Below are 26267 nucleotides of genomic sequence, written 5' to 3'. Positions count from 1 at the left end.
GTGGGATTGAAGGGACCAGACTACTAGGGCCATCGGTCCCTTTTTCCATGAACTTGAAACCCCCACGAGGAATAAAAACAAACAATGGAGATGACAAGAGACGACACAGGACAAGGAGGACACAGACAGAGACCAGACAAAAGGAATTAAAATCACACCGAGTGTGACAGTGGTTGGCCGACCATAGAAACAAAAAATAAAGGAAAAGCCAATCAAAACCCCAGTCTAAAATCGTAGGCCAAAGGCCAGACTCAATACAAAAAAAGGACAAACACTTCGATCAAGCGATAAAAACCCGCTGCAGCATTTATTACCCACATTTCACCCCTTCTTTTGGCGTCTCTGCGATGGAGCTAAGAACCTCGACAGCGCGTTTTGAAGTCACGCTTTTTTTTTTTTATGGATGGCGTCAGTAAAACCACTCCTTCCCTTGGGGGCGAGCCTATCGTCGTTTTGCAGAGGACACAGTAATACATGCTTTTTCTTTTAGCTATCAAATTTTGCCACACCCCTACCACTCTCCTGACGTTTCATTAACCATTGCGTGGCAGGCGTTTCCATGACGTCCGTGAGATGATTTTCGAGGTAGTAGTTTTCCTGAACAGCTAACATGCAGACCTCTACAGCCTCAGTCTGCGACATTTCATGCATCAGAAAAATCTTTCACTGAAAGATGAATATGAAGAGAGATCAGTACCAACGTTAAGTTTGATGGCTGCAGCTTGATTTTTTTTTTTCGGGTGACAATTAAAAGATTGTCTAAGCTCGTACCTACAGAACATATTTTCTAACATTTAAATTTATATTCAGTGATAATAAATTTAGCATTTTCGGAAATGCGTTTGTAGCTATTGCCAGTGAGCACCTGTCTCTACTTCGGCCATCGTCACTTATTTTGCTGTACAAATAGCAAACAACTGCTAGTGGGTCATTTCTTAACCTAATTCCCTCAGTATCACCAGATTTAGTTGGCCTACATTCTAATAACCTTGTTTTACTTATTTTGATGTTCATCCCGTAAACTCAACTTTCAAGACTCTATCCATTCCATTCAATGGTCTTCCATGTCATTTTCTCTCTTATAGAATTACAACATCACTGGCAAAGCTCAAAATTTTAATTTCTTCTCCATTAACTTTAATTCATGTTCCAAATTCTTCTAGGTTTCCTTTACTGCTAGCTCGGTCTACAGATTTAATTAAATGGAGGAATGGAATACAACCCTGTCTCATTCCCTTTTCACCTACTCGTCCTCTTCCACACCCTTTGAGTCATATAACTGCAATCTGGTTTCCCTACAAGCTGTTGATAACCTTTCACTCCCTGTATTTTCTCTGCTACCTTCAAAATTACAAACAGTGTACTCCATATAAAATCGTAAAAAGTTTTTTCTACATCCAAGAAATGCTGCAACTGTAAATTTTCTTTTCTGGAGCTGTATTTTGAGATACGTCGAAGGGTTGGTATTGCCTCTAAATTTCTCTGGAGCACAAACCGATCTTTCCAACCAACTGCGAATAATTGTTGAGAGTTATTTGCATCCATGACGTACTAAACTGATGAGTTAGATGTATTCCCACGTGTCAGCGTCTACCTTCTTTGGAACTGGGATTATTGCGTTCATCTTTATGCATCATATGCATTGTACAAGGAGCGTTCAAACAAAAAGGTACAGAATGTCATAGTGAACAAATAGGTTTAAATTTTTAATATGCCGCTTTGAAATAACGTAGTGAGACATCTAGGAACGCGAATGTAATGTGTGATGTGTTTAAAAAAAATTCAGAGCTGTGCATTCAGCAAGCAATGTGATACTCATCGTCTTTTTCGAAGTCAGAGGTCCGATACCCATCGAATTCCTCGCACACAGAAAAAGCATTAACAGTGACGTGTACTGTACAAGTCCATCAAGAGCAAACTGACTGGGCTGCTCACGGAGACAGTGATTCTGCTCCATGATGACGCACGTCCACATGTCTCCAACCTCACACAAAGTACGATGGACAAGTTTAAGTGGTAGCAGCTTAAGCATCTGTCCCACAGTCCGAACATATCACCCTGCGACTTCGAGTTTGGACTGCTTAAAAAAAAAAGAACAAATATCAAAGGGAAGCTCTTCAACTTGGACGACGAATTGAAGGAGACGGTGGAGGACTGGCACCTGAATTTTTGGAGCAGGGAATCCATTGGCTCGTGAAACAGTAGGACAGTTGCGCTCAGACCTCTGGTGACTACTTTGAACAAGGATTACATTATATCCACAGTGTTGTTTCGAACCTTTTCTTTTGAACACCCTCATATTTCTTGGATGCTTGAGACGTGACAAATACCCTCATACATCAAGAAGAATTAACAGAATTTATTATCGGCCAAACATAATGAAACACATGAAAGTTTATTAGCGATACAATAATAATAAGCGTATGGCATTTTTTTGTAACCATATATATTTAAATATTTTAACAACGGTACATTTAAAAAGACATTTTATTCTATTAACCCATTATATTCCTAGTGTTGGTTAATATTACTGTCATTTTATATGTTTTCGTTTTCTCTTATTGTTGTTCCTTAAACCCTTCTACATCATGGCCATTTGTCATTTTTTTTGGGGGGGGGGGGGGTAGACATTGCAGGACAGGCATAACAGTTTATATTTAGCATCGATGCATTGATTTTGAGTTCATTGTTTCTGTATGTGATGCACTTGTGAGGCCACAGGCACATTGTGCATTGGTGGCCGGGAGACCCCTCGCGGGGGGGGGGGGGGGGGGGGGGGGTTCGTCCGCTTCTCCGCAAGCTCTTTAACGCCACTACGGCGACTTGCGAGTGAATGAGGATGAAATGATGACGAAAGACACACAACACCCAGTCATCTCGAGGCAGAGAAAATCCCTGACCCCGCCGGGAATCGAACCAGAGACCCCGTGGGCGGGAAGCGAGAACGCTGCCGCAAGACCACGAGCCGCAGACAGCGATACAATCTTCGGACGTCATGTGTGCATTTCAAACTCTGCCTCCTTTCCGGGCCATATTGGTGCGTTTACCTCTGTCAGATGCGCCAGTTGTCAAGCGCGTATCATTGCTTCCCCACTCATATCTCTGTTGGGATCTGTCAGTGGCTGCTGTTTCTGATGCGAACGCCTATTTCGCGTGACTGTTTGACGCGGCCGAAATCCCTTGCCGTCGCCGCCGACGCGTGCCGAGCTCTAGTGGGAATCGGTCTACGGCTAAGGATGCGTTTAGTGGCACCGACAACGGACGTCAGACAACATCGCCAGAGGTCGCCGGATAACATCGGCCGACAACGTGGTCATAGAGCGTCCGATCTCCTTCGTCAGTTTTTGGCAGGGTCAAGGAGATTGCATTAGGTGAGGTTAGAATCTATTCTCTGTATAAAGCAGGTTAGATTCTAACCTCTTTGGGTGGGGTGGAAACGACGACGCCTCTCCGCCTGGATACGAGTGCTGCGCAGCGGTTTCTGCTGTTAGAGGCGCCGAATTCAGGTGAATGAGCTTTCCTGTCTCGTGAAGAACGTGGCGAGTACTAGACACTCCGTCCTCAGTTACCGGAATAACCAGACAATTTTCACGAATATATGGGATGATGGGAGAAACGTTGTTACGTACAATTCGTGGTGACGTTGGAAAGCAAGTTACAAACAATCTTTCACTCTTCTAATTTAAAGTTGTGCAGACGTACGTCGATTAACCTTCAATTACAGTCATTTAGCACACGACTGAAAGACAAGCATAAAGTGTAACATAAGATACTCTGAAAACCTAAAGCATTTAAAAGTAGAAATACATACCGTACACCACACTTGCAAATCACTTCATATTAATAGAAAACACCAGTATGCAGTAATAATAATTTGTGGAGAATTGATGACAACCTACGACAAAAAAATCCATTACAGTAGTTATAAGCATATAAGATACGCCACCCTTTTCATTTGAACAAATTATTTTTCGAGGTTTTAATCTGTCTAAATTACCAATAAAGATGTTGACTTTTTGAGGTTTCGAATAAACCTACGATTTCAGTCCATAGATTCCGAATCGTATCCTGATGACGATATTTTTATCTCGAGGGCATGCAGCTTTACTGTGTGATTAAATGATGATGGAGTCCTCTTGGGTAAAATATTCCGGAGGTAAAATAGTTCCCCATTCGGATCTCCGTGCGGGGACTACTCAAGAGGACGTCGTTATCAGGGGAAAGAAAACTGGCGTTCTACGGATCGGACCGTGAAATGTCAGATGCCTTAATCGCGCAGGTAGGTTAGAAAATTTAAAAACGGAAATGGATAGGTTAAATTTAGATATAGTTGGAATTAGTGAAGTTCGGTGGCAGGAGGAACAAGACTTTTGATCAGGTGAATACAGGGTTATAAATAAAAAATCAAATAGGGGTAATGCAGGAGTAGGTTTAATAATGAATACAAAATTAGGAGTACGGGTAAGCTACTACAAACAGCATAGTGAACTCATAATTGTGGCCAAGATAGACACGAAGCCCATGCCTACTACAGTAGTACAAGTTTATATGCCAACTAGCTCTGCAGATGAAGAAATTGATGAAATGTATGATGAAATAAAGGAAATTATTCAGATTGTGAAGGGAGACGAAAATTTAATAGTCATGGGTGACTGGAATTCGAGAGTAGGAAAAGGGAGAGAAAGAAACATAGTACGTAAATATGCATTGGGCCTAAGAAATGAAAGAGGAAACCGCCTGGTAGAATTTTGCGCAGAGCATAACTTAATCATAGCTGACACTTGGTTTAAGAATCATGAAAGAAGGTTGTATACATGGAAGAACCCTGGAGATACAAAAAGATATCAGATAGATAGATTACATAGTGGTAAGACAGAGATTTAAGAACCGGGTTTAAAATTGTAAGACATTTCCAGGGGCAAATGTGGACTCTGACCACAATCTATTGGTTATGAACTGTTGATTAAAACTGAAGAAACTGCAGAAAGGTGGGAATTTAAGGAGATGGGACCTTGATAAATTGAAAGAACCAGAGGTTGTACAGAGTTTCAGGGAGAGCATAAGGGAGCAATTGACAGGAATGGGGGAAAGAAATACAGTAGAAGAGGAATGGGTAGCTTTGAGGGATGAAATAGTGAAGGCAGCAGAGGATAAAATAGGTAAAAAGACGAGGGCTAGTAGAAACCCTTGGGTAACATAAGAAATATTGAATTCAATTGATGAAAGGAGAAAATATAAAAACGCAGTAAATGAAGCAGGCAAAAAGGAATATAAAGGTCTCAAAAATGAGATCGACAGGAAGTGCAAAATGGCTAAGCAGGGATGGCTAGAGGACAAAAATAAGGATGTAGAGGCTTATCTCACTAGGGGTTAGATAGATACTGCCTACAGGAAAATTAGAGAGACCTTTGGAGAGAAGAGAACCACTTGTATGAATATCAAGAGCTCAGATGGAAACCCAGTTCTAAGCAAAGAAGGGAAAGCAGAAAGATGGAAGGAGTATATAGAGGGTCTATACGAGGGCCGTGTACTTGAGGACAATATTATGGAAAAGAAGCGGATGTAGATGAAGATGAAATTGGAGATACGATACTGCGAGAAGTGTTTGACAGAGCACTAAAAGACCTGAGTCGAAACTAGGCCCCGGGAGTAGACAACATTCCATTATAACTCCTGACAGCCTTAGGAGAGCCAGTCCTGACAAAACTCTACCATCTGGTGAGCAAGATGTATGAAACAGGCGAAATACCCTCAGACTTAAAGAAGAATATAATAATTCCAATCCCAAAGAAAACGGGTGTTGACAGATGTGAAAATTACCGAACTATCAGTTAAATAAGCCACCGTTGCACGATACTAACGCGAATTCTTTACAGACGAATGGAAAAACTGATAGAAGCCGACGTCGGGGAAGATCAGTTTGGATTCCGTAGAAATGTCGGAACACGTGAGGCAATACTGACCCTACGACTTATCTTAGAAGAAAAATTAAGGAAAGGCAAACCTACGTTTCTAGCATTTGTAAACTTAAAGAAAGCTTTTGACAATGTTGACTGGAATACTCTCTTTCAAATTCTCAAGGTGGCAGGGGTAAAATACAGGGAGCGAAAGGCTATTTACAATTTGTACAGAAAGCAGATGGCAGTTATAAGAATCGAGGGACATGAAAGGGAAGCAGTGGCTGGGAAGGGAGTGAGTCAGGGTTGTAGCCTCTCCCCGACGTTATTCAATCTGTATATTGAGCAAGCAATAAAGGAAACAAAAGTAAAGTTCGGAGTAGGTATTAAAATCCATGGAGAAGAAATAAAAACTTTGAGGTTCGCCGATGACATTGTAATTCTGTCAGAGACAGCAAAGGACTTGGAAGAGCAGTTGAACGGAATGGACAGTGTCTTGAAAGGAGGGTATAAGATGAACATTAACAAAAGCAAAACGAGGATAATGAATGTAGTCGAAATAATTCGGGCGATGCTGAGGGAATTAGATTAGGAAATGAGAGACTTAAAGTAGTAAAGGAGTTTTGCTATTTGGGGAGCAAAATAACTGATGATGGTCGAAGTAGAGAGGATATAAAATGTAGACTGGCAACGGCAAGGAAAGCATTTCTGAAGAAGAAAGAGTTGTTAACATCGAGTAGGACATGTTCCGAGGCATCAAGGATCACCAATTTAGTACTGGAGGGCAGTGTGGAGGGTAAAAATCGTAGAGGGAGACAAAGATATGAATACGCTAAGCAGATTCAGAAGGATGTAGGTTGCGGTAGGTTCTGGGAGATGACGAAACTTGCACGGGATAGAGTAGCACGGAGAGCTGCATCAAACCAGTCTCATGACTGAAGACCACAACAACAACATCCCCAGGATGCGACAAGCTTATTCTTAGTAGGACTAAACCGTATTAGATGTGCGAGAACGATGGTCGAAGAAAACAAACTAATCTGAATTTCACTGGTTGTCGTCCGAAGTTTGTACGTTCGGGAGATAAGATCGGCCGTGACGTACTAGTGTACTGATCTGAAAAGGCCGGCCGTCTTCGACCGATGTCGGACGTCGGCGGAATACACCGATATCGGAGCCACTGTGACCGCAGCCTTACTGCCAAAACCACGTAGAAGCCGGATATCTGAAGCAAAGCGAACGCGAGAACCAGCGTCAGTGAGAGAGTGAGTCGGCCGGCCTTCACCTGTATAGGCGGGCGGCAGAGCGCGACGTGACGTAGAGGCAGTGGCGACGGCCGCACCTCTGCAGCGCCGCCAGTAGCGGGCCGCTGTAGCTGTCCTCTGTATGAGAAAACATCGTCAGCGCGCCTAACGACTGTGTGCGCGCCCAGCCCAGGTGCTCCAGTAAAGAAAAGGCGCGCAGGCGCCTGCCTTCCGTTCCTAAAACGTCGCGACCGTTGCGCTGCGAGCCGCATTACGGCTTCTGGCTAAGCGAACCCTTCCTTCCAGCATAACAGTCAACAAGTTCAGGAGCGAGTAACAACGTGACAGCTCTAGCATCTAACTTCTCTTAGGCCGGCATTACGCTATCAAATTTCTTTGTCAAAGATATGATCAAATATTTGTCAAATATATTTGACAGATACCTTTGACGTGGCGCTAAAAAGGGGTATAACACTGTCGTCATATTTTTCGTCAAAGTTCAAGATGGCTTGACAACACCTACTTGTTATTAACCGCAGCAGTAGCACATACCACAATTGCACCGTGTGCACATGCGGAAGAGAAGTAGTGAAAAAAAGGGAAACGTACCTGGGTGAAGCCGTGGGTTTTACGACGACACGATAAAAGCATTCAGCAAAACTTTTTACGTGAGCTTACAGTGGAGGACGTAAAGTCGTACATCCATTACTTAAGAATGGATGAGCATACATTTCTGTATGTGCTCAGTGATGTGTATCCTCATATCACAGAGCACAATACTCACTTACGAACTGCTATATCTGCAGAAGACAGGCTCACTGTAACATTCAGTTTGCTTGCTACAGGAGAGGGTTAGGTTAGGTTATGTTAGGTCACGTCGCCAATCTTCTTTACCTATTTTTGTATTCAGGGTGCCTCACGTTGTAAAGCGCCTCATCAGCGACATGCATCTCTATTAATTTTGTAGCTGTCGGTACACACAAATTGTATTTACCAGCAATGTTTATAAAAACACTATAGGTTCAAATGGCTCTGAGCACTATGCGACTTAACTTCTGAGGTCATCAGTCACCTAGAACTTAGAACTACTTAAACCTAGCTAACCTAAGGACATCACACACATCCATGCCCGAGGCAGGACTCGAACCTGCGACCGTAGCGGTCGCTCGGTTCCAGACTGTAGCGCCTAGAACCGCTCAGCCACTCCGGCCGGCCACTACAGGTGACAGAACGCTGCAGCGATGCTAGCGCTCCACGTGGTAACATGTCACATTGCAGTGAACAGAAGACAAGCGACTTATTTGATCAGATCTACAACGAGGCCCTAGATTTGATCAAATATTTGACGACATTTGACAAAGTTCCCTATTACACCATCAAATTTCTTTGACAAAGATATTGGACAAAGAAATTTGATAGTGTAATACCGGCCTTAGCAAAAAGGCAAGTGACATTCCAAGGTATAGCCTGAGATCAACAAATCTTCATTTGAAATGGCATTGTAAATAACAAACAGAAGCTTTAATTAATTTTTGTTTATTGTTGTTCAGTACAAGATAATATTACATGAACCTGGTGCAGTAACTGTTGCCAGCGTATTATCTAATAAAATCGCAGTATCACAGTCACTGGCATAACCTAATTCTGCACTTAAACGAACTGTCCATGCGGCGACCCACCTGTAGGTAAAGTCTAGTTTACACGACGACACTGGATTGCAGGCAACTGCGCTACCGGCCACTGCGCATGCGTTTGTGCAACTCGGTGGTGAAACTAAACTCTTTCGGCGTGTTCCAACTTTGGCGACACTAGTTGCACGACTTGAGGTTATGTATGTTCGTAGAGTGTAGACACACTGAAATATGAAGTGAGGAACGGAGAATAATGTTCGCTTTTTGGATATCTATGCTTTGCATAGGTGTTTGTGGGATTTCAGTGATGCTGATTACAAAAATAAGCAATATATTGCTGCCACTGAGACTGTCATGTGCGATTATAACATAGATGGTTTGACAGTGTCTGAGCTGCAGGGCAAAGTTTGAGTTAGGAGCACATTACGAAAAATACAAGCAAGTGTAATTCCAGCTGTGGCAATGCTCTGGTCTACAAGACTAAAATCCCATCGTTTGAGTTGGCCAACTCTTTGATAAGGAATATTGTTGACAGGAGGGAAGGCATACAAATTCAAGAAGCTGCGTTCCTTATTCAATATTCACCTTTTAAAAACGTTGCTGCAGTGCTTCCCATTCACATATGTTCGAATTTTGAAATATTGCCACTGTGTAGATCTATCTTCAAGAGAGTAGTCTGCAAACTATTCTCTTCTTAATGCGCCCTGTTTTGAATAATTATTGTTACTGATGTTAATAATTATTACTATTAATGTTAATAATTATTGGTGTAAATGAAACAGCGTCATCACCAACTAAAACCTTATCATATAGCATGCCAAGTGTTATCGATTGTAATGCACGCAATATGATACGTAATTTCAGTTTTGGCTATAGAGCTTCGTGCATTACAGTACCTTTATTCCTTATTGCATAAATAACTCTATTCAGAATAAACGTGAACAGTTCTGGTGACATTGTAAGATAATTAAAACAACTTCTTGGATCTTCCGTTATAAATTATTTCAGCAAGGATGCTGAGCAACCGAGCTGACGTCTTTTCTTCATCCAATCACGAATCGAAACACGTTTCTTACGTTCTTCTTACGCAGCGATTCCACTCAACAAGCTTTAACTCCACCACAACTCGTGCGACGTGCAGCTGCCAAAACTTCCATTTCAGACACGACTCAGGAACCTACAAAACGACCAAACTGAAATGTACAGGGTGGTCCATTGATAGTGACCGGGCCAAATATCTCACGGAATAAGCATCAAACGAAAAAAACTAAATAGAACGAAACTTGTCCAGCTTGAAGGGGAAACCAGATGGCGCTATGGTTGGCCCGCTAGATGGCGCGGCCATAGGTCAAACGGATATTAACTGGGTTTTTAAAAATCGGAATCCCCATTTTTATTACATATTCGGGTAGTACGTAAAAAAATATGAATGTTTTAGTAGGACCACTTTTTTCGCTTTGTGATGGATGGCGCTGTAATAGTCACAAACGTGTAAGTACGTGGTTATGAAGTAACATTCCGCCAGTGCGGACGGTATTTGCTCCGTGATACATTACTCGTGTTAAAATGGACCTTTTACCAATTGCGGAAAAGGTCGATATCGTGTTGATGTATGGCTATTGTGATCAAAATGCCCAACGGGCGTGTGATATGTATGTTGCTCGGTATCCTGGACGACATCATCCAAGTGTCCGCACCATTCACCGGATTGTTACGTTATTTAAGGAAACAGGAAGTGTTCAGCCAATTGTGAAACGCCAACCACGACCTCCAACAAATGATGATGCCCAAGTAGGTGTTTTACCTGCTGTCGCGGTTAATCCGCACATCAGTAGCAGACAAATTGCGCGAGAATCGGGAATCTCAAAAACGTCGGTATTGAGAATGCTACATCAACATCGATTGCACCCGTACCACATTTCTATGCACCAGGAATTGCATGGCGACGACTTTGAACGTCGTGTACAGTTCTGCCACTGGGCACAAGAGAAATTATGGGACATTGACAGATTTATTGCTCGCGTTCTTTTTAGCGACGAAGCATCATTCACCATGAGCGGTAACGTAAACCGGCATAATATTCACTATTGGGCAACTGAAAATCCACGATGGCTGCGACAAGTGGAACATCAGCGACTTGGCTGTTTAATGTATTGCGCGGAATTATGGGAGGAAGGATAATTGGCCCCCATTGTATCGATGACAATCTAAATGCTGCAATGTATGCTGATTTCCTATGTAATGTTCTACCGATGTTACTAAAAGATGTTTCACTGCATAACAGAATTGCGATGTACTTCGAACATAATGGATGTCCAGCACATAGCTCGCGTGCGGTTGAAGCGGTATTGAATAGCGTATTTCATGTCAGGTGGATTGGTCGTCGAAGCACCATACCTTGGCCCGCACGTTCACCGTATCTGACGTCCTCGGATTTCTTTCTGTGGAGAAAGTTGAAGGATATTTGGTATCGTGATCCACCGACAACGCCTGACAACATGCGTCAGCGCGTTGTCAATGCATGTGCGAACATTACGGAAGGCGAACTAGTCGCTGTTGAGAGGAATGTCGTTACACGTATTACCAAACACACTGGGGTTGACAGACATCATTTTGAGCATTTATTCCTTTAATGTGGTATTTACAAGTAATCACGCTGTAACAGCGTGCGTTCTTAGAAATGATAAGTTCACAAAGGTACATGTATCACATTGGAACAACCGAAATAAAATATTCAAACGTACCTACGTTTTGTATTTTAATTTAAAAATGTACCTGTTACCAACTGTTCGTCTAAAATTATGAGTCATATGTTTGTGACTATTACAGCGCCATTTATCACAAAGTGAAAAAAGTGGTCCAACTAAACCATTCATATTTCTTTACGTACTACACGAATATGTAATAAAGAATGGGGGTTCCTATTTTAAAAAACGCAATTGATATCCGTTTGACCTACGGCAGCGCCATCTAGCAGGCCAACCATAGCGCCATCTGGTTTCCCCCTTCAAGCTAGACAAGTTTCGTTCTTTGTAGTTTTTTCGTTTGACGCTTATTTCGTGAGATATTTGGTCCGATCACGATCAATGGACCACCCTGTACACTGGTGTCGCGGTAGTCATATATGAATTCACTTGCGCGCAACTAATTCCACGCAACGAGTGGCGCAACCCGATGTCGTCGTGTGAACTAGACTAAAGGCTGGTGAGTGAAGCTGTGGTTTGTGACATCAGTACTAGGGCGTCAAACGGGCCTTAAGTCAGAATTACGACGTGTCCTAAGGATGAAATTACGTTCAAAAAATGGTTCAAATGGCTCTGAGCACTATGGGACTTAACATCTTAGGTCATCAGTCCCCTAGAACTTAGAACTACTTAAACCTAACTAACCTAAGGACATCACACAACACCCAGTCGTCACGAGGCAGAGAAAATCCCTGACCCCGCCGGGAGTCGAACCCAGGAACCTGGGCACGACACCTTTACAAGCAGAGCGCGATCCTGCATAGGGACAGTCATGGCGGACTTCGTGGAAGGAGGAAAAGCCGTGTACCCGGTGTGTTTATACCAACTTCAATGCGCATGACAGGTGTTTTCATTTACGTATGCTGACACATACAGCACCATCTATTGATTAATTTTCACACTATTTTTTTCCCCTCTGCCATACGTTTTCCCCCTTGTCCGATAATATTCCGTTGCAATTTGGCGTCATTCTGACCAGTGGTGTTATTTCTCCAGTGTTTTGAAAGTTCAACTTTAATTATAACCATCCTGTATTGTCATTTATTTTTTTGTAATAAAACTCATTAATGAGACTTTGTCTAGTGAACCGAGTACGTAGGATTCCTAGACTACACATCTGACGACGAGCATGGAGACATAATACCCGGTATTGCCCGCGTATTCATTTTGCCAATTTTCAATTAAACAAAAAATGAGCTATTTCTGGTGAAGTATCAAAAAAATTTCATTTCCAAGTATTTGTGAAAACACCTTTGAAATTATGAAACAGCAATATAAACATGCATAACTTACAAATATATAAGTGCAATATCCAAATTAAGGAAAGTGGTCCCAGACAGCTTCCGGGCGCAGCTGCTTCGCGTGTCTAAAACGCGATTTCTTTAACGTCTCTGTGGCAACGTATCTAGATAGCTCTAGAGACGGCTATCTTTATCGCCTACAGACACTTGCTCTTCAGTCGACCAGCGAGTTGGCGCAGTGGTTATACTTGGAGCCGGCCGGTGTGACCGAGCGGTTCTAGCGCTTCCGTCTGGAAACGCGCGACCGCTACGGTCACAGGTTCGAATCCTGCCTCGGGTATGGATGTGTGTGATGTCCTTAGGTTAGTTAGGTTTACGTAGTTCTAAGTTCTAGGGGACTGATTACCTCAGATGTTAAGTACCATAGTGCTCAAAGCCATTAGGACCATTTTATACGCTGGACTCGCATTAGGGAGGACGAAGGTTCAAACCTGCGTCCGGCCATTCTGACTTAGGTTTTCCATGACTTCTCTAAATCGCTTCAGTCAAATCCCGGGATGGTTCCTTCGTAAGGGCACGGCCGACTTCCTTTCCCGTCCTCCCCTAACCGGGTGGGAGGCCCCCTCCCCCAAATCAACCAGTCACCCAACCAACAAACCTACCTTCACAGTCGAAAGCTGTCAAAAGCGCTGCCAGATGTCAGGGGTTTCCGTAAGTTGACTCGACAGCGGGAGTGTCTTAGCAGTCAACGAATTTAATGTATTAAAACTGTCAAAGCAGACATGTAGAAACCTGTCCAACATTTTTTATACAGGAAGAATACATCGAAAGAGTCAATTTTTTAACTGCTAAGGCAAACTGCAACTATTTTTGAAAATAATATTGAAATTTGCCTAATTTGGTAGCTTCTCAGGCGGCTGGAGACATGCGCACCCCTGCCGTAGTTCTAGCAAACAGCGCACGCGCAACAAGGCGGAAACACATCCTTGGTTGACGGCCCATCGGTAAACAGATAACACGGCACAACGCGATCGTAATTTGTAAAGTGAGTTTCAGTCTCAGTTGATAGTTACTAATTCCTGGAATTTGCAACTCAATTAATATCCATAATAATTAGCACCTGCCTCTTGCAGTACCGCTAAATGTTATTACTTGCTAATAGCATGTCTGCAGCTTCCAGAGTTTCACAGTAATGTGGAATCCAGTTAATATTTTCAACCTTGTAAGGGCAAAATATGAAGAACGTGGTACCGGTAAGCTATCGAAATCGCCTACTTCTCCTGAAGACCTGTGTATGTGACCTTTATCATCACTGAACTTTTAGTTAGAAACTATGGAAACATTAGAAGAAACATGAAGTTACTGGGACGATTCCGTGAATTATTGTTGGAACGATGATTGTTGAGCTAACAATAGTCCAGAACAACAACGGAGTACCTTCGAGGCCCAAAGAAAACGTGCACTTTAATAACTTTCAATGAAAAAAGGCAGTAAATTTTTTGGTTAAACGAAGGGGTAGAAAACTCTTAAACTTAAGCAGTGTGCGTTTCGCAAAATCTGAACATGAATTCTATAAGTGATTGAAAGATTTACACAAAGAACGAAATATGGGTCAAAATGAAACTCCCAAAAGTGTGAAAGTAAAATTATTCGAAAGATTAAGAACTTCTTGTGAGAGTCGGTGCAGAGTTACCGAGGAAGATTTGCGAGATTGGGAGCTCTAAATTGCAAGTAAACTGAATATTACTGATTTTCACGCTTCTTAGACCTAATTTGCCTTCATATTATTGAAATCGGATTTAAAGCTGCAGAAACAGTAATCCACCCATACTTACCACTGCCTCTGTTTAATACGACTGTGTCACAGCACTCATAGACTGCACAAGCCATACTGTCCATTTTTCATTCGAAATGATAAGTGCGATTTGCTTTATACGCAGCTTTCAGCGGATAACAAGAAGCTTCGTCTTCACGTAAACAACTAATTTTCCACCTGTTACTGACATCTCTACACTTCTACTTGAGGTAAACTTCGCAATTTCGGGGTTGTCTTTCCCGTATAATTTCTTGAATCTTGACAGATTTGATAAAGTATGTATGGTATGCAACAAAATACGCATAACAACGGCCACGACCCATGTCTTACTCCATTCCAACACTGTCTAAAACGCTAAATAAAGCCCTAGTAATTACTGTGGAGTGCCAGAATGCATTAATTTTTCTTTTATCAGGTGTGTCTGGTGCAGGAAGAAGTTTGTTTTCGTCATCCAAGAGACACTATGCATTTTTGTGATGCTTGCAGGGAATTAAAAAGGAGCTGTTTCATTGTTAGCAAAATACACAATATCAAAAATCATTATAAGAACTGTGCTACAGGAATTGTTATAAATTATTTAATATCAAGAAATTAAAGTCCCCATTGGAGGAAGGCGTTTGTAATGTAACATCATATACTGTCTTGATTTTCTTTCCTCTGCTGCTGGTCACTTGCGGAAGAATTACATCTCTGTAACAATTCCGCTATCCATATGAACAAATTATTTAAAAAATTAATGATTGAGATTTTTATTATGGTTTGTGCTTAAATTGACTTGTGTGGGCCGTAGACTTTACGCTAACTGGCACTACGTTCTCTTGTCACGGCTATGTCTGTTTATTCGCCGATTCGCGCGCTGGACAGAAAGGGCAGTACAAACCGCTGTTACCAGCGGTTCATCGTGCAGCAAAATTGAGTTAACATCAACATCTTTTATAAAATACTTGCATTCCGTTTTGAGTTGTCAGTCTCGTTTGTTTTATTCTCATACTTGTGGCACTGTTTTCTTCGGAACAAGGGACTGATGACCTCGTAATTTGGTCCCTTTTCCCCCCTCTGTTAAGCCGGCCGGAGTGGCCGTGCGGTTCTAGGCGCTTCAGTCTGGAACCGCGAGACCGCTACGGTCGCAGGTTCGAATCCTGCCTCGGGCATGGTTAGTTAGGTTAGTTAGGTTTAAGTAGTTCTAAGTTCTAGGGGACTGATCACCTCAGACGTTGAGTGCCATAGTGCTCAGAGCCATTTGAACCCTCTGTCAAACCGACCAACCCTAGCGACTGTCTGACAGTAAGGGATATGTGTACCAATTATGGTTGAAATCGGTCCGGTGGTTTAGGAGATGTGGGAAACACGTACGCACACACACCTCTTGTGCTGATACAGTGCATACAAAAGACATTCCGAGTCCCTCACAAAATGCGTGTTTATAATATAGACCACTGAATGAAGCATGTTGAAAGGGGGCAATGGAAACGCAAAAACTGTACGAAAAGTCTTTGCAAAATTTTAAGATAAAAATCAGTGTTATCGTAATGAATCAAAGGTTTTAGTTTTATCTGAGGATTACGAATCTGAAAAGGGTTTTTGTCAAGGCAGAGTTTTAAGTGTGTTGCCGATTTTCTTTGCAAGTGTTTCAATTAAATTAATAGTTGCGAAAACATCGTCATTTGGGTAAAACTCTATTAGAATCGACGTACTTTGACCTCATGATTCGACTCATACATCAACTGCTTGAAAATCTTTTCGTAAAAAAAGTGTTAAAATTAGAGTGGAGCAGTGATTGATAGTGACAGCCATCGACGTCGGATTTGTGAAAAGAGCAGTATTAAATAGAATTGTCACAAAATAGTGGCGGAAATAGCGTAAAATTAGCCAGTAAAGGTCGATCAAGATCATATTGATCTCTATTTTCAGCTTAAATTGAACTGTTCTTTATATGGATTCGACGTATGGAAACTGTAAATTCTCATTCAAGGGCGGAAAATTCCAAATGTTAACGAAAATATCAATTACCTAGATTTCTCATCCTAATGAAGATATCCTTCCTGACACCCTAAAAAGTGCCTACTAAACGTTCTGCAACACGTCGTCGGACACTTTCTGAAAGATTTGTTCTAGACGATTTGTAGACGCAGGATATTAACGTAAACGGGGCAAGAATACCTTGATGTACTGTTTGACGAGTGACAAATTAGTCTCAGTTTTTGGGTTCTAGGGTAACTCGGTCTCGATATGACTCCATCCATCTGCATCTGCAAATAACTGCATCTGAAGAACTTTGTCTGGCAGACGGCAATTGACGCTCCACCGAAGTACGACCACTCGCAGACAGCGGTAGATACTACAAATTACTCATCTTTCGTTGCCAACTCCTCCAATACCATTCAGAGGGAGGTGTTGCAAATACACAGGGCTATTTGGGACGACCGTACTCCAAATTACGTCCTCCCTCGCAATTAAGGTGTAGCAGCTTTCCCTAAATCGCTTAGGGAAAACCCGAGATGGTTCCTTCTCCATTCTGCTCCAATCGGAGCACATGCATAGTATGTAACGGCATCTTCATCCATCGGATCTTAAACCCCAACATTCCTTCCTTCCATTTCACAGGAGGATACTGTAATGGAATTCAGTAAGCGAGGAACACGTAAGTATCTGACCTGCTATTAGCCACTAGAGGTATTGGTCAAATTGCTGCAATGACAGTAGAAGTGCAGAGAGGATTCACGATTCGCCTCTGTGCAGTCCGTTTGACTTAGGTGCTCAAACGTTTGAGTAGCTACTAAAACTGACAACTGCTTTTCGTTTGTGTATTATTGCATTACTGATTTAATGTTTGGTACATTTTAGTTATTTGTTTATGCACACACGAAGTGGTAAGCATTTTTGACAACAAAATCGGTGTGCTACGGACCAAAGTATATAACGGAAGAAAATGAAAAAGGAAACTGAGGATCTGTTGGATGATGATCAGTTTCTCTTGGAAATGTAAGCGCGGCGCTAGGGAGGCAGTTCTGATGTTGCTATTCGTAATGGAAGCAACGCTTAAGAAAAAATCAAGACACATTAATAGGAGCTGTCGGCCTGGTAAAAGCGTACAACGTAAAATGGTGCAAGAAACTGAGAAAATGGGGAAAGCTACAGGGAAAGACGGGTAATACACAACATGCACAAGAATCAAGACGGAACAATAAAGAATGGAAGATCACAAACGGAGTATTGGAATTAAAAAAAAATTGAGAGAGGAATGTAGTATTTCGCACCTATTGTTCAATCTCTACATATTAGAAGCAATGACGGCAGTAAAAGAAAGATTTGAATAGGATGAAAGTATGTCATTGATAAGATTCGCTGATGATATTGCTATCGTCTGTGAAAGTGAATAAGAATTACAGAACATCCTGAATGGAATGAAATATCTGACACAGAATATGGACTGAGAATAAACCAAAGAAAATCGAAACTAATGAGTGGCAGAAATGAATTAGCGATAAACTTAACATACAAAATTGGGACCGTAAAACAGACGTAGTTGAGGAATTCTGCTACCCTGCAAGCAAAAACAACAAATGACGGACGAAGCAAGGATATAAAATGCAGAAGAGGGCATTCATGGTCAAGAGAAGTCTACATGAAACATTGGTGTTAAAACTGAGGAAGTAGTTCTGAGAATGTGCGTTCGGGGCACAGCATTGTACGGTTGTGAAAATGGACTGTTGGTAAACCAGAAAAAGATAATAATCGAAGCGTTTGAAATGTGGTTTTATAGAAAGACGTGAAAAAGGACTGTCAAGATAAGGAATGAGGAAGTTCTCCGCAGAATCTGTAAAGAAAGGAACATACGGAAAACACTGATAAAAAGAATGGACAGGATGATAGGAAATGTGTTTTTAAGACATGAAGGTATAACTTCCAAGGCACTAGAAAGGGCTGTAGAGATTAAAAATTATAGGAGAAGAGAGATCTGAGTATATTCGACGAATAATGGAGGACGTCGGGTGCAATTGCTACTCTGAGTTGAAAAGTTTAAGACAATAGAGGAATTCGTGGCGGGCCGCAACGAACTAACAGAAGACTGATGACTCGGGAAAAAAAAGGAAAAAGACTAGTTCTGCTGTTATATTACTGACCTCTGATCGACTAATTTGATCGGTCTACAAAGTTTAACGTCCCCATCCGATGGAGGCGTCATCAACTATGTAGCATGCCCTAACTACATGGGACATTGCGGTGGCGGCAGATGTTGTGACAACCTCTCCTCTTACCGCCGAAGAAAAGTTTAGCAGCCACCATGATTCGAACCGGCTGTCCCCAATTTAAACGCTATCGCACTGCAATACCTCAGTTATGGACAATGTATGATAATGTCAAACGAGAATGGAAAAAAAGAATTCGTACAAATCCTGTTGACGTTACATTAAAACTGAAAGAAGTCTTTACTAAATTTCTCTTTACAGAAAGGAGTGCAGGAAACCATTGTAATGCTAAAAGTCGGTATTGTTGTCTTGGTTTTACCTGATGGGGCTGCTTAGACATGGCCAAAATTGTCTTCCTTTTACTTAGAACTAATATTCTTGATGCCCGTTCACTATTTATCCATTCCTATGACAGCAATACCGTTGCATCTATGCAGTTGTCTGGTATGGATGTAGGACTCTACTTACTACCTATATTGCATCAACCGAATAACGGCAGAAAAGTCCAATGATTTCCTTAGATGCTATTTGTATTCGCTGCTATCTTTCTGCGCCGGTTTCTAAACTTCCAGCGCCAACGCTCATACGATGCATATCCTATACCAGACTTCTTTCCATGTGTTGAGGACAGATTACTTATAACCAAAAAATAATTTTGTAAATATATTTGTCATCACTGATCATTTTAGAGTGCAAATAAATACGCAGTGTACGGCTTACCATATGTCGGAAAGAGTAGCTCATTCTTAAGCTAGACAGCAGATGAGAGCCCATATAGACACCGGCCAATTCTACGGTGACCGCAGTATTTATACTAGACTGTAGTCCGGATGTGCATTTAAAAAGCTTTGGAAGACGAAATGGACAACAAGACAAGAATCTGACAAGTAACACCGAAGCAGCACCTTCGAATATAATGTTTGCTACGCTGACGAACGGCATTCCTATGGGAGACTTGCCGAAAATCGTCAGGAAGGGGAGAAAATGTTCGAAAAATTGCACACGATCTACTGAATCATCTTTCAAAATATTTTATTGGCATGTTTACTCTAAATGCAGTTTAAACTGTTGTGAGTTCTTCGTTCTGAGAGAAGTTATTGACAATTCCTTCATTGCTCGCTACCCTGGTAAAAATAGATTCAGTAAAATCATCGTATAGAAATATAAATACGAGAGAAATGCTACGTGCTATGTGAACAATATTTTCCCACGAAATGTCTAAAACTGAAAATCCACATAGTTGTTGGTCCGATATTTCACAAGTATCTCCAAAGAGAAATGGCCCAGGTGGCAAAAAATAACGTAACTGATAGAAATAGCTGCTTAATGAGAAGCAGCAGTTACTGTAATAACCGCTCATCTGATACCATCAGTTATTTTAATAACTGCATGTTGACCGAAGATCGTACTACGCTGTCGCGTCATCTGAAATCTGGTCAGAAAGGAGAGGGACGAACTATTTAGGTGTTCTGTCGCTCATGGAAACAACTGTGAGACTGCGCGCCGTCTGTTTATATAAGTGTGTACAACGCTTTCGTGCGCTGTCACTGCTGTCGGCACAAATGGAGCTGAAGTGACTGTAAGCAGTCGGCGCGACTGTGAAAATAACCGTCAGATGTCGGTATTTTTCTGTGCCAGTATTCGCTCACAGTTATTGTTCCCTGGGAGTTATAGCGCTACCACTAGGAGTAACCTAGAAGTTGGTAACTGTGTTGCGGACTCCAGTTAAAGGTCGTAGAAGTCGGTGATACTTCCAGAGAGGGTAGTTACTGAATTGAACAAGTATTTTCGTACTGCTACGGAAATAACCGCTGGCCAGAAATCACACAGCTGTGTACAATTTTGTAAGACTATCGTGTGTTAATTTTGGGCAGTATAGGAAACTTATGTCAGCACATTCTCAAAGAATGTGCTTATTATTTTATGGCATTACTGTGAGGGAAAACTCGATGTGTTTCATCTCGTAAATTGTACGGAAAGCTGTAAAGTATCGTACAGAGTATAAAACATGTTAAGTTTTTTTATAGATTTTACGCTTCATTAAGTATTTGAGTATTGTAGGTGATCTGAAATAGAAAACAGATGACTATCTACTCAAAGTATACCATATCCCTAATGCTTAGAAGCATCATTACGATGGAAAAAACGCCAGTGCTGTATCGCAGATCAATCTCGTTACAGTTTTTCTTATCAAATTATGAGTACAAAAAAACTTGATACTTAGCTTAGTGGCATTATTAAGTGAAAGAGTTTCCTGAATTTGTACACGTCTAGTACCAAGGGGTTTTTCATTTAATTAGTCTTTGGCAGTTGACTTGGAAAAATTTTCTACAACGTATTACACACATCAATTTCAAATTGTACAGTGGACTATTTACACTTCAGACACGTGTGGCAAATTAAGCATTTCATGGAGGCATATTTGGAATGAATACACGTGTTCACAATAACAATCAAGTTAGATACTTGTCAGCGGTATTTAAATATAAGTGTAGATTTACTTACTTTAGGGCCTACTAGTACTTGCGCACACTACATGAAAATATTTGAATGACATATGCTTCTCTGTTTTCAAAGAGCTCAAGTGAGTTCATTTTCTATTATGTTAGGTAACACTGAAAAATCTTTCTGTCACGTGCACTCATTAACATGTTGATGTTTTGTTATATGCAAAACTTAGTCCTTCAGTTTGAGTAGTCATCTGTCTCATTCGTGAACTGGCCAGTTAACTATTATGATATTAAATTCACAGATGAAGTATACTGGAAAGGGAGCATATTTTTGACAGAATGTGTACGCTATCGTCATATTTAAGTTACAACAAAGGCAAAACATGGAATCGACAGGTGTAGTATTCCTTAGAACAGGAAATTTTGTTATTGAGAAATTTTTGAAAGCTTACTACAAATTCGTATTCCCCACATCAACACTATTAGTTCAGAATCTCACAGTCTGAATAACCGAAGAAGAGTAAACAGGTATAGTAATGACATCTGAGGCATTTAAATCTGGTACTCTTACGAGGTTGACACAACTAATCATCCACTGGAATTTTGCGTCCAGTAACGCCATACGTTAGAGATTCACAACAAACTGAATACTTCGACAAATGTAATTAGCCATTGCCCCACTAAAAAATTAACACCCTCTCGGTAGCTGAAGTACTGTAGCAGTTCTCTGTACCTCACACACAACTTTCCTCGAATGGAAAAATACAGGAGTAAACGAATCTGTCACGTTGCATATATTGTTGCGTTGTATTACGAGGCCCCACATTTATTCCATTAGGCGAACAGCACCAAAAAGAAAGTTTCGAATTTTATCTTCAGTATTCGGCTTACATACTAGTTCATACTCGAAAAAGCGCGTTAAAGTGAAATGTTAACATTTCACTTTAACAGTGCAGTAACAAAGCTACGTGTACTTCCTGTTGCAGCTGCGAGGATAATATTTCAAATAGCGACAGATAACCTATATAAATATAATAAGAAACACCAGTAACCGTTCAAACATCAACTGAAATATACTGGGTAGTTAATACACTAAGGCTATGGCACGATTCATGAGACATTCCTCCCACTTAGCACTCCTCGCAGATACACTGTCAAACTAAACTGATGGATTCCAAGTGGTCACGTATTCCGTAACGACGGGAATATTAGAAGAATGACAGTTACGTTAATAGCTAGGCTACGAAGCAGGTACATTCTTGGAAACTGCCGTAAAGGCCACCGATAATCTGATGTCTCTAGAAAGTGGAATAGGACAAAGATGAGGAACAAGGTCAGAAAAAAGTTCCGTTATTTTATGCCAGAAAGACTACAGTATTTTTTTCCCCTTTTTGATATTCATTGCTGAATTAATATCCACTTTACAACTCCTCTCCAGTTTCTGTAGATATTGTTTCTGATGAATCATTGTGGTTCTAACCACTCTTTATTACACTGGGATCTAGAAAATGTTAGTTGTAGTTTTATTTCGAGTTAATAAAACGAAAATATCTTGATGCACTTCTATGCTGTGTTGATACACTGTCAAAGATGACAAGAAGTAAGAGGAGTGTAGGTGTAGCAAATTTAACAAATTTTGTCACTATGCCTAGCAAAGGGTGCTAAGGAAATATTTCCTGCTTATAAAACATGGTACTCCTAACCGATGTGTACAACAGTAGTAAATTGTTCTATACTGTTGTATTGAGAAACCTGTTTAAGTCAAAGCACTCTGCTGAAAAATTTTGATGTTGTATACTGTTGTAAAATAAAATAATTGTAAAATACATATTTTATAGGTTGCAATTGTAAGCTGTACGTGTAGCAAAATTGAAAAGGAGGAAGACGCAATTTAAAGTTCGAAGTGAATAAAATAACAAAACGAAAATGTGAACTTATTCATTGATCTAATGGGAGATTAGTTTTACCAGTACAGTTCAGACATCACCAATGCCATTGGCTCATTTTCCTACAGTAGTCGGGATGGTCGATATTGTATATGCAGACGTGAATGAAACAATCACCACAAGAACAATTTTTAAAATAAATTTAATTTCAATGAAAGGAACTATTTCAAATTTACCCCGATAACCACTCGTATACAGGATGTATTGAGCTCCTCCAGCAAAATGTCTGAGGTTGTTGATGAATATTTTCTGAGTACTTGGTATAAGGGCCCTAACTACATGGTGTATTTATGACTTATTCGGTTTTTGCACCAGTTACCTTTGTTGTTTGGATATAAATTCACAAAAGTGAAAATGCAAGCTACACACAATCAGCAAATCGTGCAACACAAAATCTGCGGCAGCAAAAAATCTTCAGACGAAAATACGTATGCTTTCAACACTCTCTTCAGCCTGCTGTGTCACTGCCTAATACAACGCTCTTCCCTTAAGGGATTGTTTAAAATGTCGACCATCATGACAACAGCAGAGAGAACAGCTACTGTTTTACAAGCTAAAAAGCGCTAGCGTCGTTATGCCGTTCTTCCATTGTATACAGTGTTACCATACACGAGGTGCATCTCGGCCAACCCTCCACTTAACGATACCACTAGTAAACGGAACAAATTTGCTATTTTCCGTGCAATTCATATGCAAGGACGGTGACAAATGCAATGACTAACGAGCCACTGGATAGTGACGGGTCCGTTGTACCAAAATACCAAGAAAATGCCTGGGAACGTCCTCCGAAATTTTGTCAGAGTTGGTGTCCGCACTGTACTCTTTTTCATTTTAGTGTGTAACACCTCTTCATTCGAATATCCGAACTTACGTCGCTTTGCTTTTAAAATACAGTATATATTTTAACAATAGTAACTTAAACGCATGCGACGGCTTCAAGTAAAACATAGGCAATTTTTTAAACTGAAATGAATGTTAACAAGTATCAAAATAATTTTTACCAAGTAATGTTTTTAGAATTAACGTACGTGATAACAGTAGACTGATTTAAATAATACCTCCGTTTGTTATTCGCGGCCTGGTTTTCTGTTCTAGGTTTCGTAGCAGTGGATACACGGTCATGCTCTTGTGACTGGTAAGTTACACCATTGTTAATTTATGCACAGCGAATGTAGAAAGCTTTAGCATTTAAAAGAAATGTTTGTAGTGTGTCGATCTTCACACAGTTCGTATTAGATATAAGCCATACTAGTAATTAGTAGTAAGAGCACGGCCCAGTCTAATATCGACTGTGTGAAGACTAACAAATCACAAAAGTTTCCCAACTTGAATTGAGTACGAATATTATGCATCTTTTTCGCTGTAGACAAAACCGATTTAGATGCTGTCTAAATATTTCCACGGAAAATGCAGAACATTGACTCGTTTTCTTGAAACAAAGCCTTTGTGAAATAGAAATAAAAACGCTTTCATAGGCAGTAGCTTTCCTAAACAGTAAGAATAAAGTTTGTATGAAAAGTTCTTTTACTGCGTAGCAAGAAGCCTAAGAGAATGACGTTCAGTAGTCAGAGTTTACAACTGCATGCTACAGAATCACAATTCTGTTTTTGGCGCTTACTGTGCTTTGTGTAACAGTCAATTACAAATTGTTGTTGTGCAGACAATAGTGACTATCGTTTTTTTTAGTTGAAATGTAAGACACTACCTTTAGAAGATGATTCAACATTTCGTACTGGACTGGTATTCGAATCAGTTTAATACAAAGATTGCTTTGGGTCTCAATACAAAAGAAAATTTGAAACGAAGGTGTAACTGGTGCGTCCAAAATCACACACTGTTAGCAAATCGTTGCTATAACTAATATTTTATCACAGTGTCATAGTATCGTTACCCATCGGTAGCTTGCCGTAGAACGATGTCGCACTTCGTAACACTTTAGAACAACAAACTGAACAGTTATGAGGAAATTACCAAGCATATGTACTCTTAAGTCAGGTGACGCCGAGAAATTATATTCTTGAAATGTCAAATATCTACTTAAATTCGGCTAGGTCTTGTACGTTGTAAAGTAAGCTCTTTACCTGTGGGTGAGGGCCGTTTCAAGTCAAACTTACCTCATTACGTAGCTCCACCGATAAATTATCAGAGTTGTTCACGTGTAGTTTCCAGAAACTTATCCTCAATCAATCTTGCACCCATCGGTTGGCAGTGAACGGTCGTTTGTTAAGTTCGTGACGTCATGCCTTATTCAAAGATATTGCTCAAGTTTAGCGTGTGGTAGAGTATAATCTTTGTGCTACCAGAAAACATTAAGAAACTGCAGCGCAATAACAGAATCATGTTAATTTTCAGATGCAGCAGAACCTCCCAGTCAGGAATTATAACTACTTCTGTAACGCTCGAAACATAGCCAAAGGACGCTGATTTTGTGTTTGCAGGCGCTATATTTTGTTTAGGCCTCGCGGTCATCTTTATGCTTCGGAACCATGCCATTTTTTACAAGCAGTGAGTAGAAACAATACGATGTGGTTAAATTTCTTTTATCCCTATACTATTTGTTCATGCCATCTTGCATTGACCATCTTTCCATTTCAAAGTTCTTTCTTTTAGTACGCAGTCTGCACTGAAATCGTTAAAGTGTATCGCAACCTTATCTGACTCATTCGGTCATTTGATTATATGTCACGGAATATCGGAGCTCTTTGTTATGTCTCTAAAGTGTCACAATTTGAAAGCTGCTTCGTCAAATAATTTTCTTCTTTGTCATGGGAATGTGGTCAGACTATGCAAGCTTTGCTTTACTTGTCCAAAAAAATCTATTATTATCGTCCATCCCTAATCTTTTCTCTTACGAAGAGTCTAAACACGATTATTCAAATATTTTTGTAAACACACATTAAAAGAATACAAATAACCGTTGGGATTTAGATGCAATATGTTCCTCTAGTTGGCTTTTCAATGCGTACCAAGGTTTAGGAAACAAAGTAGTGCAAGATAATATTCACCTATGGGCAACCAGCGGTGTACAAATAAAGATGCATTATATTCCCCTTAGTTTATCATATGCAATCCACTGGACTACTGACTTGGGAATGAAGATTTCGGCAC

General features: G+C 40.7%; 1 protein-coding gene across 2 annotated transcripts in view; it reads left to right on the top strand.

Moving 5' to 3' along the window:
* Positions 1-26267, top strand: part of LOC126458459 (anoctamin-10) — a 317839-nt gene that overhangs the window by 23617 nt on the left and 267955 nt on the right. For both annotated transcript variants that reach the window (XM_050095530.1, XM_050095529.1), the window contains exon 2: positions 24255-24294. The gene's annotated coding sequence lies outside the window, so the exon portion shown is untranslated. The remainder of the gene's footprint in view (positions 1-24254; positions 24295-26267) is intronic.

This window comes from Schistocerca serialis, chromosome 2, assembly GCF_023864345.2.
Source record: "Schistocerca serialis cubense isolate TAMUIC-IGC-003099 chromosome 2, iqSchSeri2.2, whole genome shotgun sequence".
Classification (NCBI taxonomy): Eukaryota; Metazoa; Arthropoda; class Insecta; order Orthoptera; family Acrididae; genus Schistocerca; species Schistocerca serialis.
Note: the sequence above shows the minus strand (reverse complement) of the source record. Positions and strands in the feature narration are given on the sequence as shown.